Raw genomic sequence first — 13,485 nt, 5'->3', positions numbered from 1 at the left:
TTGTATATGGATGCAAAGTATAGAGAGACAGAGATGCTAATATTTACAGTAGAGGCCTGCATGCAAGGAACTGGGTAAATGATACACATCACCTCTCGACCAGGAAGGGTATAATGATTTTGTGTCGGTATATAAGAACCGCCAACGGCCGTAGCCGTGTTGAAACAGCGGATCCCGAGAGATCTCCGAAGTTAAGCAACATTGGGCATGGTCAGGAGTTGGATGGGTGGCCACGCGCTGTTGGTGGGGGGTAAGGGAATGGAGGAGCGGAAAGGAACTGGCCACCTTACCGCACGTAAACTCCGGCTCAGGAACACCTCTGCGGAGGTTCGGACCTGCCTTCGGGCAGTATAACCCTTACCATATAAGAACCAATGAACTATCACCTCGGCATAATCTAAATCGATTATGTTTTAAGCTCCTCATCCTTTGTTTTAAATATTCTATATATATTTTGTACTTTTAAAATATCAATACCTCTATTTAATTTTATTGTAAATCTTCTCAAAATAGGCAATCTTCAATTAAAGAGAAAGTAGAATAAGGTTTCTAACAAAAAAATATTTATTAATGGAACATTTAAATTACCTACACACAAATTTACTGAAGATTTCATAAATACTTCAACCCAAGTTATGCTGAATCAAGTCATAGTACATGAATAATTTCTAAGTAATCCTTAGTTGAGTGCTAGACTTCCATGCACAAACGCATGCTACAAAAGTGTAAAACGAAGAGCATTCAATAATTTACAAATACATTATTCTACTGTATTTACTCGCACATCAGCTGCACTCCTACTTTTTGTCCCGATATTCACATAAATTTTTGCACTGATTAAGAGCTGCACATATAATTCAAGGCTTGTTGCAACAATGTGCATCTGCAATTACAAATGTAAATGGCCACTGCCGCGCATAGTCTGAACCAAACCATGTGGAGCTTGTTAGTAAATATATTTCATGGGGAAAGTTAACAGTTTCACAGCCAGGGTGAAGTTCGTGGAAGACAATTATAACAGAGCAGTTGGTCGTGAGATTTCTGTTCTAAAAAAAAAAAAAAAAAAAAAAGAGAGAGAAATTGGAGAAAGGAGCAAGTGGCATTTCATAGCTCAAAACAGAACAAGTTCTTGGCTGTTGAACTGTGATTGGAATGGGTGAGAGTGATGTGGAACAGGGGATGCAATGTTTCTCATGAAATGTTACAACTAAAAGCATGGGAAATTGCGCAATCCCACGGTATTCCAAAAATTTTATTCAAGGCACGTCACGAGTGGGTTACTCGGTTATGCGGCGTAATAGCCTGCCATTGTGGCGGAAAACATCTTTGTGCCAACAACTGCTCCAATAAAGTTAGAGTTTCACTGGCATGTGATCAGGTTACGGCAGCAGAACTCGTATCTCCTTTCACAGACCTGCAATGCTCACCAAATCCTTGTGTGTTTCAGCATGCCAAGGAACACTACTGTTTCTAAGAAAGAAGATAGCAGGAATCGTGAACCCTTCAGGAAGGGCGCCTGCAAGATTTATGTTAGGATCTGAGCAGGAATTTTTTTTGCCATTAAGTGAATGGTAAGAGAAGTAGAGGGAGACCAAGACGACGATGGTTAGACTCAGTTTCTAACGACTTAAAGATAAGGGGTATAGAACTAAATGAGGCCACAGCACTAGTTGCAAACAGAGGATTGTGGCGACATCTAGTAAATTCAAAGAGGCTTGCAGACTGAATGCTGAAAGGCATAACGGTCTATAATGATTATGTAGGTACGTATGTATGCATTACGCGATCTTCATTTTGAGACTCTGTGTCATTACGAATAAGGCTGTTATTTTAAAATGTGCACTGAACACCAATTATTTACAATTAATTATGAATAAGCTTTTTACTGAAACATCTGCAATAAACACAAATTTACATATCAATTATGATTACGCTCTTTATTGAAAAAATATACAAAACATTTATTTACATACTTAGCTTTTATCTCCCTGTGAAATCTTCCGAACAATACTCCATCACATGACCCTACACATATTATAACTTCACTGAAACACAGCCATGTCAGAACTCCACCACGTGATCCTCGCAGATTGGCTTCCCACGGGTGGCATGGCACTTTGTAGACTTGTGATCCCTGGCTCTAGGACAATAGCTGCAACTTCCTCCTTTCCTTATGGTTCCTGGTTCAGTTTATTTCTTAGACCTAATCAGATGCATGCTTTATTTTTGCCCAGAGAGGTTTCAGCAAGGTGTTAATTCTTGCCATTTTCTTCAGATAGTCATCCAAATAGACTCCTTCCAAGGTCTTTTAGAAAGGAATGGAGAGTTAACTTTTATTATGGTGTTTTCCTGCACTATTACTTGTGTGTTAATGTCACCCACATTCAACAAGAAGTAGAAAATCGTCAATGACCAACGGTTGGATCTACGGCTCACCGAGTAGTTTTGGCTCATCTGATTTACAACATCAACACCTACTTTAGTCTTGTTACAAAAGCTTCGTGGCTTTCGTGCTTTGAGAGTTGGTGGGTCTATGGAAGGAATGCCATGCATTATTGATAACAAGAGTACACACTTGTTCTTTTTAGGCACATAGGAAACAATGGTCATCTTGCCCTTGCTGAAACCGAATGCACTAGAATGAACCGGTTTATTGTTTACTTTGATGAACTCCTTAGGTACTTCTCTTTTATTCTTCCTTATAGTCTCAACCTGGGTCAGTTTATGATGTAGGAGGAGATCTTGTGCCAATGGTATACTGGTAAACCAGTTGTCGACAGTTACATTTCTTCCAATCAATGATATGGAGCTATCAGTTGCTTGACATCACTTGCAGCATTACTGATTATGTAGGGGCCATCAGGTTGCGTTCCTGTATATATCTCCATGTTCAATGTGAAAAATGAGATAGAGTCTATAATCATGAAGATCTTAAAGCCATACTTTCCTGGCTTTGACTTCACAAATACTTTAGAGCTACAGCGGCCAAGAAATGCTTCCAAATTCTGATCTATAGTTGCATATTCAAGGAGTGTATGCAGATGGGTAGTATCTTAGAAAAGCTTCAAATGTTTCCTGCGTATGTCATTTTGTCGTTGTTTGAGTCATCAGTCCATAGACTGGTTTGACTCAGCTCTCCATGTCACCCTATCCTGTGCTAACCTTTTCATTTCTACGTAACTATTGCATCACACATCTGCTCTAATCTGCTTGTCATATTCATACCTTGGTCTACCCCTACCGTTCTTACCACTTACACTTCCTCCAAAAACCAACTGAACAAGTCCTGGGTGTCTTTAGCCAAATCGATCTCCTCTCACCAATTCGATTCAGTATCTCTTCATTTGTGATTCGATCTATCCATCTCACCTTCAGCATTCTTCTGTAACACCACATTTCGAAAGCTTCTATTCTCTTCCTTTCTGAGCTAGTTATCGTCCATGTTTCACTTCCATACAATGCCACGCTCCACACGAAAGTCTTCAAAAACATCTTTCTAATTCCGATATCAATGTTTGAAGTGAGCAAATTTCTTTTCTTAAGAAAGCTCTTCCTTGCTTGTGCTAGTCTGCATTTTATGTCCTCCTTACTTCTGCCATCATTAGTTATTTTACTACCCAAGTAACAATATTCATCTACTTCCTCTAACAAGGGAACATCCACAATGATGAAGTCACCGATCGAAATGAAATTTAGCAAACACATTGAGGTACATGTAAAAACAATGCTAGCATCAATTTTAGGTGCCAACATTCATTAGCGCGTTAACTAAGGGGCCTAAAAGTTGCGACATTTCAAGTTCCGCGCGATCAGCGATGAATGCCTGCTGGCCAATGCTAAGCCAGCACACACACTTCCCGTCTGGAGACACACCCTCTGCACCGCCTTTTACCCTCCAAGTAGTTCTCCCCGGCACGTTCTCCTCCCTTCTCCTCGCGCTTGCGAGGAGAAATAAAACAAATAACTAAAATACATGTTGTTATGTGTATATGTATTGACAGGAACAACGGAGAACACAACTGTTCGTTTAAAAACAACGAGAGTGTTATCAGTAATGAAATGAAATGTCGTATGGCTTTTAGTGCCGGGATATCCCAGGACGGGTTCGGCTCGCCAAGTGCAGGTCTTTCTATTTGACACCCGTAGGCGACCTGCGTGTCGTGATGAGGATGATGATGAAGACAACACATACACCCAGCCCCCACGCCGTAGGAATCAACCAATTAAGGTTACAATCCCCAACCCGGCCGGGAATCGAACGCGGGACCCTCTGAACCGAAGGCCAGTATGCTGACCATTCAGCCAGCGAGTCTGACAGAGTTATCGGTATCAACATATCATAAACCTACAATTTCACATGCAGCGCAAAAGACCACGCTTCAATCTACGTTATTACGGCCTATGTCCGCAGTGTGACATCTCCCCGTGAGCGTCAAAACCTATTTGACAATAGTTGACTGCTTAACACTCACCCTCAATCGCGTCATAAAGCTTCAGCTCCCAAAAGTTCAGCGGACCTTCTTCACCATGACTTCCATGCTTTGCTTGAAGATGAAAAATAATTTTTGACACGCTCAGTGACATTGCCCTTAAGGACTCGTTGCAAACGTATTCATAAATATTTCATAAAATGTAAACTGCCTATACAATGTGGAAATTCCAAGGGATAGCTATGAGGAAGGCTGATAGCATACGCAGTGTAGCACAGGTTCTGTTCGACAGCTAAGCAGACGGCAGCGCGGGGAGAGGGAAACGAGTGGTGCTGAACCAGGCGGGGCGGAGGGGAGGAGGAGCAGAGGTGTGGCACAAAGCAGTGTTCCGGCTAAGCATTGGTCAGGAGGAATTCATTGCTGTTCGCGCGGAACTTGAAAAGTCGCCCCTTAGTTAACGCGTTAATGAATGTTGGCGCCTAAAATTGATGCTGGCATTGTTTTTACATGTACCTCAATGTGTTTGCTAAGTTTCATCGCGATCGGCGACTTCACCATTGTGGATGTTCCCTTGTAAGACTTCATTTCCTAATTTAATATTTCCTACATCACCTGCCTTCGTTCGACTGCACTCCATTCCTTTTGTTTTGGACTTATTTATTTTCATCTTGTACTCCTTACCCAGGACTTCATCCATACCATTCAGCAACTTCTTGAGATCTTCTGCAGTCTCAGATAAAATAACAATATCATCGGCACATCTCAAGGTTTTGATTTCCTCTCCTTCGACTGTGAGATGAAATGAAAACAACTATGTCTCAACATATTGATCGTATTTACAACATAATGAATTCTTATCCTACATAATATAATAATTTAAATAATAAAACGATGTTATCATATATATAATATGATTCCAAAATGCCTTGATTACAAATGATATTATATTAAATTAGTGGGGCTGGAGAAGCCTAGACAGTTACATACGCCCTCCTGTTATTTACAGATATAACATATATGAAAATAACACACTACAACAAAATGGCTGATATATACATCATTACATCTTACAAACACTTACTAAAAACATACATAATCAAATCTTGTGTCTCACTGTAGAGTGTCTGTTTCAACGATACCAGATAACATTAGTAATAATTCCTGATGATTTTCTTGCGAAAGTTCGTCAGCAACACTCATAATATTTACAACAACAGGTAAATAACACTATCTTTGCACTTCACCATCAAAGTGTTCGGCAGTTCCAGGTTATCATAATATATACACCACACACACACGTAATCACACGTGGCTTACCTCTCTTAGATGGCCGCAAGCAATTTCTTGTTTTCATTGCAAAAATATTACTACTTAGAAAATTATTGCATTAATTTCCTTCTGCAGTTTCAAAAAAAAAATCCCAAGTTACTCATGGCTTCTACAATGGTGTCAGGTCTAGGTTCACAACCTATACATGAATTCACGTTTTCCAACTCGAGTACATTTAATGTTGTCAAAACAACATCGGAGAGACATTACACTTAATGCGCAGAAATAAATCGTCTCAGAGAGCGAATATTATAAGTGCCCAACATGACACGATTACCATCTTTCAATCTGTATGCACAAGGACCAACCCGACAATGAATCTGGAATGGACCCTGATACAACAAAAATAATTTCTTCGTCACCTTCTCTTCACTGGACGAGAGCATGGGAACACGTAACAGAACATAATCTCCTACCTGAAATACGTCTAACACCTGACGTTTCTGCTGTCTGCTACGCTTCTCAGCCGCTTTAATCAAATTCTCTCTCGCTAATCTGACATATATCTGAGAGTCCCGCTGAGGTTCCTGTGTAATACCTAGTACTTTTGTCAGCTCATTCCTTGGATTGCTGCCAAAATGAACCTCCAATGGGGTGAATTTCGTACTATCATGCTGAACCATGTTAATCCATTTCTCAATCAACGCTAAAGAACCAACCAACGCAGTGTGCTTGTCATGAACTAAAGATCGAAACATTCTACCTAATTCCTTCATCGTGCGTTCACACATATTCCCTTGCGGATTCCTAATTGAGGAAAAAACATGTGTGATACCTAACTCTGTCATCACAGCCTTCCACTTCTTCGAGGTAAATTGAGAACCGCTATCAGATAATAACCTACTAGGTGTACCTAATTCCTGAACATACTTGTTACTAATAATCTTACTGCAACTAAGACCTGTCGCTTTTCTCATCGGATACAATCTAACTTGGATAAAGCGTCAATCACCACAAAAACGTATTGATAGCCATATTTACCACTAACTACGGGTCCAAATAAGTCAATACAAACAAGATCACCGGTTTTCTCAGTAATGACCACTTGCCTAGATCCTTCGAGGTACCTATTGGGAGCTTTACTCCGTTGACATAAATCACAAGAGGAAATAGTTTTCCTAATTTCCCTTCCCATCTTATCCCATACAAAACTTCTCTGAATCTCATACAACACTTTACTTGCACCAAAATGTCCCAACTCCTTATGAATGAACCAAATTAATTCCGTTCTCAAAGACTTAGGTACACATATACGCCAACGATCGTCACCACAATTCTTCGTTAAAAATTGATCAACCATTCTATAGGTGTGTCTACCTTTCTTCACACTTTCCTGATCTCCATTCTCAAGTTCTCTTATCACATCTTTACATTCATTATCCTGAGATTGTCCAAAATGCATCTTCTTTAATCTGTTCAAAGCTTCCTTATTGTCTTTATGAAGACATGCACAGATTAAAATGCCTTCCTGGGTCTTAATAACACTACCTTCATTACACAAATCTCGGTCTCTGGATAGCAAATCGGCTAACACATTGTTCTTGCCTTTAATATGTACCACTTTAAAATCATACTCTTGTATAGCTAAAATCCATCTACTGACCCTGTTAGATGACAATTTGCAAGTAGAAATAGAAGATAGCGCATGATGGTCGGTCCAGATCTCAAATTTAGTACCCAACACGTACATCCTGAACTTACTTAGAGAATAAATAATCGCTAAGAACTCTAATTCAGTAATCGTATATCGTTTCTCAGCTGCACTAAGCCCTCTCGAAGCCAACGAAACAATCCCTAAGTTGTTCTCATCATCCTCCTGACATAGAACTCCAGCAATGCCACAATGTGATGCATCAGTCAACATAACATACTTCTTATCTCCTCTAGGATATTTCAACATCACAGCTTTCCTAAAACCATCTTTTAGCTCTTCAAATGCCTTCTCATGGTATTCTGCCCACTTCCACTTATTGCCAGCTTTCAGCAAATCTCTAAACGGCTCTAATAAGTAGGAAAACCTTAAAACAAATCTTCTAAAAAAGTTACATACTCCAATGTATGATCTCAATTCTTTTATATTCCTGGGCCTTTTTGTATTCAATATTTTCTCTATTCTCGCGCTTTCTGTAGTCACACCTACTGCAGATACACGGTGTCCTAAAAAGATGACTTCGGGCTGACAAAAAATGCATTTCTCCAGTTTAAGAGTGAAACCTACCTGTTCTAACTTGGTAAATACCCTGTCGAGATGTTCTAAATGCTCTTCAAGACTGCTAGAAGAAATTACTAAATCATCAATATAAATAGTGGCATTGTGGTCGGCTTCGTTCCCCAGAGCAATATTCAAAGCACGAATTAAAGCAGAAGAACTAGTACGAGTACCATATGGGACACGACAGAATTGATACAGATTACTCTTGTGACTGAAAGCTGTTAAAGGTCTATCTTCCTCCCTTAACGGAATCTGCCAGAAACTACTACGTAAATCAACAGTAGAAAACCAAACTTTCCCTTGAAAATCCTGTATCAGCTCCTCTACAGTTAACGATTTTAATTGATCAGCAGCAATACGTCTGTTCATCTCCCTCCCATCAATACACAAACGGACAGAACCGTCGTTCTTAGGCACAACCAATAAAGGATTGACACACTGACTACTCAAAACTTCAATAATACCATCCTCTAACATAGCTTCAATTTGATTGTCTACTGCTTTAGCATACTTATGCGGAATCGGATATCTCGGTCCAGTGAATATACTTTTATCCAGCACTGAAAATGAGTGTTCATACACGTGTTTTGCCAGGTTTCGATGAAAATACTTCCTTGTGTTCTCTCAACACATACAACAATCGGTCCCTCTGACCTTCTTCCAAATTGCTACTATACCGCTTCTCTCAAAGCATCATCGTGGTTCTCCTCTAACCACACTTCACAAAACTTAAAATCCGCTCTCACTACTTCATCTTTTGAAACCTCATTAACACACCACATGTTACAAACCTCCACTTTAGTCTGAACTTCGGCATCCCACGTGACTTTGACATCCTCATTATCCCACCTTAAATATACTATCGCCTCATTGTAATCTAGCTGAGCTGAGTATAAACTTAGCCAGTCAGATCCCAAGATAACATCAAATATAAGATTCGGAATAACAAGACAGATCTGAATTTTCGACTTCCCGTTAATACAAATAGGTATGGCAACTTGTTTACATATTTGCTTGGATCTTATACCTACAGCAGTGACGATATATGTGGATTTCACAGGCATTTCCTCAATCTCAATATTCTCCTTCTTTCTGTCCTCATACCACTTCAAACTTACACATGATCTTTGACTGCCTGATTCCAATAAAGCCTGATACTGCGGCCTCCATACAACGATCGTAACAACGGGGTTCTCACTTTTACTACCAACATCGACTTGATTCACTTCAACCTCCTGTAATAACTCATCTCTGACATCGAGATCATAATTCATATGCGTCATTACACAATTTCTCGCAACATGTACTGAAGACTGATAATCTGATCTCTCATTACCGTCTACTATCAGTATCCTGATTTCGGCTTGTACTTTCCTCTACATTGCGTTCCCTCTGAACATTCCTATTTTGTTGGTGTGACTGATTACTTACAGGTTGTTGTCTCGGTTGAAACTGACCACGGTGATTGTGTTCTTGTCTTCTGGGTGGTGTCTGAAAGTTTGTGTGCTCACGTGTACTATTACCACTTCCTAACGCATCGAAACTTGCTAGCAATCTTTCCATTCCCTGAATAGACTCTATCTGTTGCATACAGCTAGCTTCACAGATTTTGTTGGGAAAATGTCTGAGTAATAACTTCACAATATCTCTCTCCACTGACATCCCGTCTACGTTTTTACAAATCATGACGTGGGCCAGAAAATATTCGGTCATAGAAACTCCCTCGTGTGGCCTAAATTTCCCAAAGACAATGAGTTCTCTTTCCCTGCTTTGTATAGCTTCACTCCAAAATTTTTCCGTGAAATATTTCTGGAATTCCACCATACTGGTCATGCTGCTCTTATACACCGCAAACCATGATTTTGTTTCCCCAATAAAAGCTTTACCAATTATTTCTAACGCTTCTTCCCATTCAATGATTCCTTCTTCTATTCGCTTTTCAAACCGTTTCTTAACAGTGTTTAAAAAATCTAAAGGGTTTGTCTGCCTCCCATTAAATTTAGGTAGTTCAGTTTCATATATGAAATTTGTACCATGGCACTGACTTCCTATATTACCTTGCTTTTCTCTGATTTCTTTACGTATTTGTGCCTCCGACCTAGCAATACGTTCATTAATTCTTTTCTCTCTAGTTTCTACGTCACTCGCAAACTTTTCATTACATATTTTGGCATTAATCTCTACCTTACCACACAGATCATCGTATTGTTGTTGTACTCTTTCTCTAACTTTACTATTTTCTTTCTCTACCAACTGTATGACTTCGGTTTTATGTTCAGTTAACTTTCTTTCTACCACTTTCTCATGTTGACTGCGTCTCATCTCCTGTTCCGCTAACTGATTCTCAAAAAGTTTCTGCTGCTCTAGTGCTTCATCTAATCTATGATCTAAAGCATCCATCCTAGCATTCACTTCTCTGCTAATTTCCGTTTTCGTCTGTTCTATCTCCTTTCTATTTTCTTTAATCTCTGTCTGTGTTTTCTCTACTTCTTTCTTTATTTCATTCGTTTGTTCAAATATCCCTTGCATCATCACAAACAGTTGTTCCATATTCTTATCACTATTCGTATTACCTTTCTCGCCCTCCATCCTAGCTACATCAGATTCTGTACTATTTTCCATGTTCCCACCACTCTCTACCGTTTTAGCTACTTCAATGCTTTCATCTACAACATTCCCAGAATTCAGCGTCTCGCCTCCCTTTACTAAGTTTCTGCTACGCAATTTCATGTCCTTTTCACCTTGTGCAGCCATGATTCCCCCAAAATCACACATACAAATTATATGGACACTCACTTAGCCCCCACAAACACAGATTCTACTTTTACTGCTTTCTTTCCACGAATACTTAATGGTTTTTGAGCTCCACGTTGGTGCGACAAATGTAACTGTTCCCTCTCTTCAAAACACTTGGGGAGATGAAAGTTATTATCTTGGGACACATGAATCTCAAATAAACTATTTGTGGCTTGCCCGCAAATTGCCACGCAAATAGAAACAATTAACATTCCATGGTTCCCCATTTCTCTATGTAATGTTTGGGCGCCATGGTTACAGTTTTAAATAAAACTGTAAACCAAAATTTATATTTACTAGCATAGAGACTTATACTTAAATCACAGGGGATTTTAAATAATTAACCATTAAGTATCGCTTAAGAAAGAAAATTAATGCAATATAAAATACAAATGAATTTATTATACAAAAAAAAAGGAGATGAATCGGAAAAGTTTCCTTAAAGCGTGGAGGAATTTAAAATTTACTTTACTGAATTTAATATTGCTTGCTTTATCTAATTGAAGCTCACCAATTGCAGCTTTCATTGACATCTGGTTTCCGTGGTTACTCGTTCTCTTCTTCTCGATGTAGACTTTGCTCCATGGGCATCCTTCCTTCCTTCTCTGATGTAGTACGGGCTATCTGGACTAGCACTCCCTATTTGCCTAGTCTTTAAAATAGACATTGGTCCTATACTTGTAAAAACTGATCAGCGTTGATTGTAAGAGGAGAAAATTCAGAGATATGAATTTTTCCATATTAGTAGAAATCTCAAACCAATTGAGCTATACTATTCATACGGTACAGACTAGTACAAAAATTCCGTAGACTTGAACTAAACATAGTTCTTCGTCCACCATATTTACTGAATATAACACAAGCCGTAAGCTTGTTTTGTGTCGCGCAGATCCGATAACATTACCGCACGTAAGTACTGTATCGAAGTGACAACACATTGTACAAAATACCTATGTAGCGGAGCGACCACATACTGTTTCAAATATCAAATCACATCGTTCAAAGTAGATGTTCACAGTAGAAGTAGTAGTGATGGAGTACACGTAGTTAGGTTGCAAGGTCGTAAGGTTGTAATGTCGTAAGGTCCCGTTCTCGTGTTGAGAATCAATATATATCCGGGCTCACCCCCACTCTTGGTAACCTAACAAACACAGCCAACCAACAATAGACTCGATCACGCGACCGAGACCGTCACTTTAAGAAGGCCACACCATTCGAGCTTTAGAAGTCAGCGAGTAAACTAACATCCTCTTGAAACATTCATTCTTTATATTTGCCAAACAAACCCACCTCCATCTCTCCAACTCAACACCCCTCCCTTCCTCAAACCAGCCCTGTACCTCCCCTTCCCCCTCCGCTCCTTCCATCCTAGCAGACACAGCCGAACCAACAATAGACTCGATCACGCGAACGAGACCGTTACTTTGAGAAAGCCAGGCCACTAGATAGGACAACCACCTACTGCACACCGTAAGTTTAAGCTTTCTTCACAACCATTCCACACTTTTTACTTATCAACCCATGTTTCTCATACAACCTCATTTTTTCCATTACAGATTAGAACTTCATTGACGGTTTCCACTAGATTACTACAATTTACTATGCATCTGTCTTCTACCTAACACAGCTTCTCATATTTTTATATGCGGCCCTTCCGACCCCTCTATAATAAGGCAAAACACCAGCCAACATTATGAAACAATAATGAAGAAAGGGACCGCTAGATTGAGAAGATATTAAGAATGCTGCTATTTCTGAAGCCTTAAATTTAAGGTGTTTTTTCTCCTTATCACAGGCTTTTCGCCTGCAGGTTAATTCAGGCTTGGTTTCTCTCAAAATGTTTGCTCCCGCTCTCCTCCTGACCAATTTTATGTGATGGGTTCCCACTAGGATTTTGACAGCGATTTCAAACTGTTTTGTCGTTTTTATAAACTAATAATTTGTAAACTATGAGGTCCACAACCTCACCATGTGCTACTATTATTCATTTCCATCTGCATCATTTGTTTTCTCATTCCCTTGTTTCTTAGGTTAACGCAGTTTTTAGTATCAATTATTATTTCAAATTAACACCTGTTTCACTGAATTTTGTCACAATAAGTTGTTTTTTGCTCTGCATATTGATGTAAATATTGTATATTTGTGCTATTTTGTTTCCGTCTAGGCTCTCTTTTGTTTGTTTTTTCATTTGCGCTTTCATTATGTTTTTTAGCATTTTTTCAACTCATATTATGTAAATTATTCCAACCCCCCTAATTTTTTCACTGAAGATGGCTCAAACGAGCCGAAACATGTCTGAACTTGTTTACTCCGTCTAATGACGGAATATATGATGTATTGAATAGGAGGATACTTTCATTTTTCGCCATTGTAAAGTAGATAGATCGAAGCATCAACTCCCCTTTTCTTCTTCCTCGACAAGTCCAGAAGGCGTGGCGATGATATAGCTCACCAGCTTGCAAGCCTCAGGCACGGGTCGCTGTTTACTAGCCTTGGTCATAATACAAATCCATGACTCACGCAAAATCCCAAGCTTCAAGAATAACCCTCCGTATACACAAACATGAGATGAAATGAAAACAACTATGTCTCAACATATTGACCGTATTTACAACATAATGAATTCTTATCCTACATAATATAATTTAAATAATAAAACGATGTTATATATATAATATGATTCCAAAATGCCTTGATTACAAATGATTGACGTTGAAT

At 39.2% G+C, this 13,485-nt stretch overlaps 1 protein-coding gene across 1 annotated transcript in view; it reads right to left on the bottom strand.

The window, feature by feature from the left end:
- The window catches only part of Ide (Insulin degrading metalloproteinase), a 644,148-nt gene that overhangs the window by 30,978 nt on the left and 599,685 nt on the right, over nt 1–13,485 (bottom strand). The window lies entirely within an intron of this gene.

The sequence above is a fragment of the Anabrus simplex genome, chromosome 2 (assembly GCF_040414725.1).
Source record: "Anabrus simplex isolate iqAnaSimp1 chromosome 2, ASM4041472v1, whole genome shotgun sequence".
NCBI classification, from domain to species: Eukaryota; Metazoa; Arthropoda; class Insecta; order Orthoptera; family Tettigoniidae; genus Anabrus; species Anabrus simplex.
The sequence above is the reverse complement of the archived record's forward strand: the minus strand, read 5'-3'. Positions and strand labels throughout refer to the sequence as shown.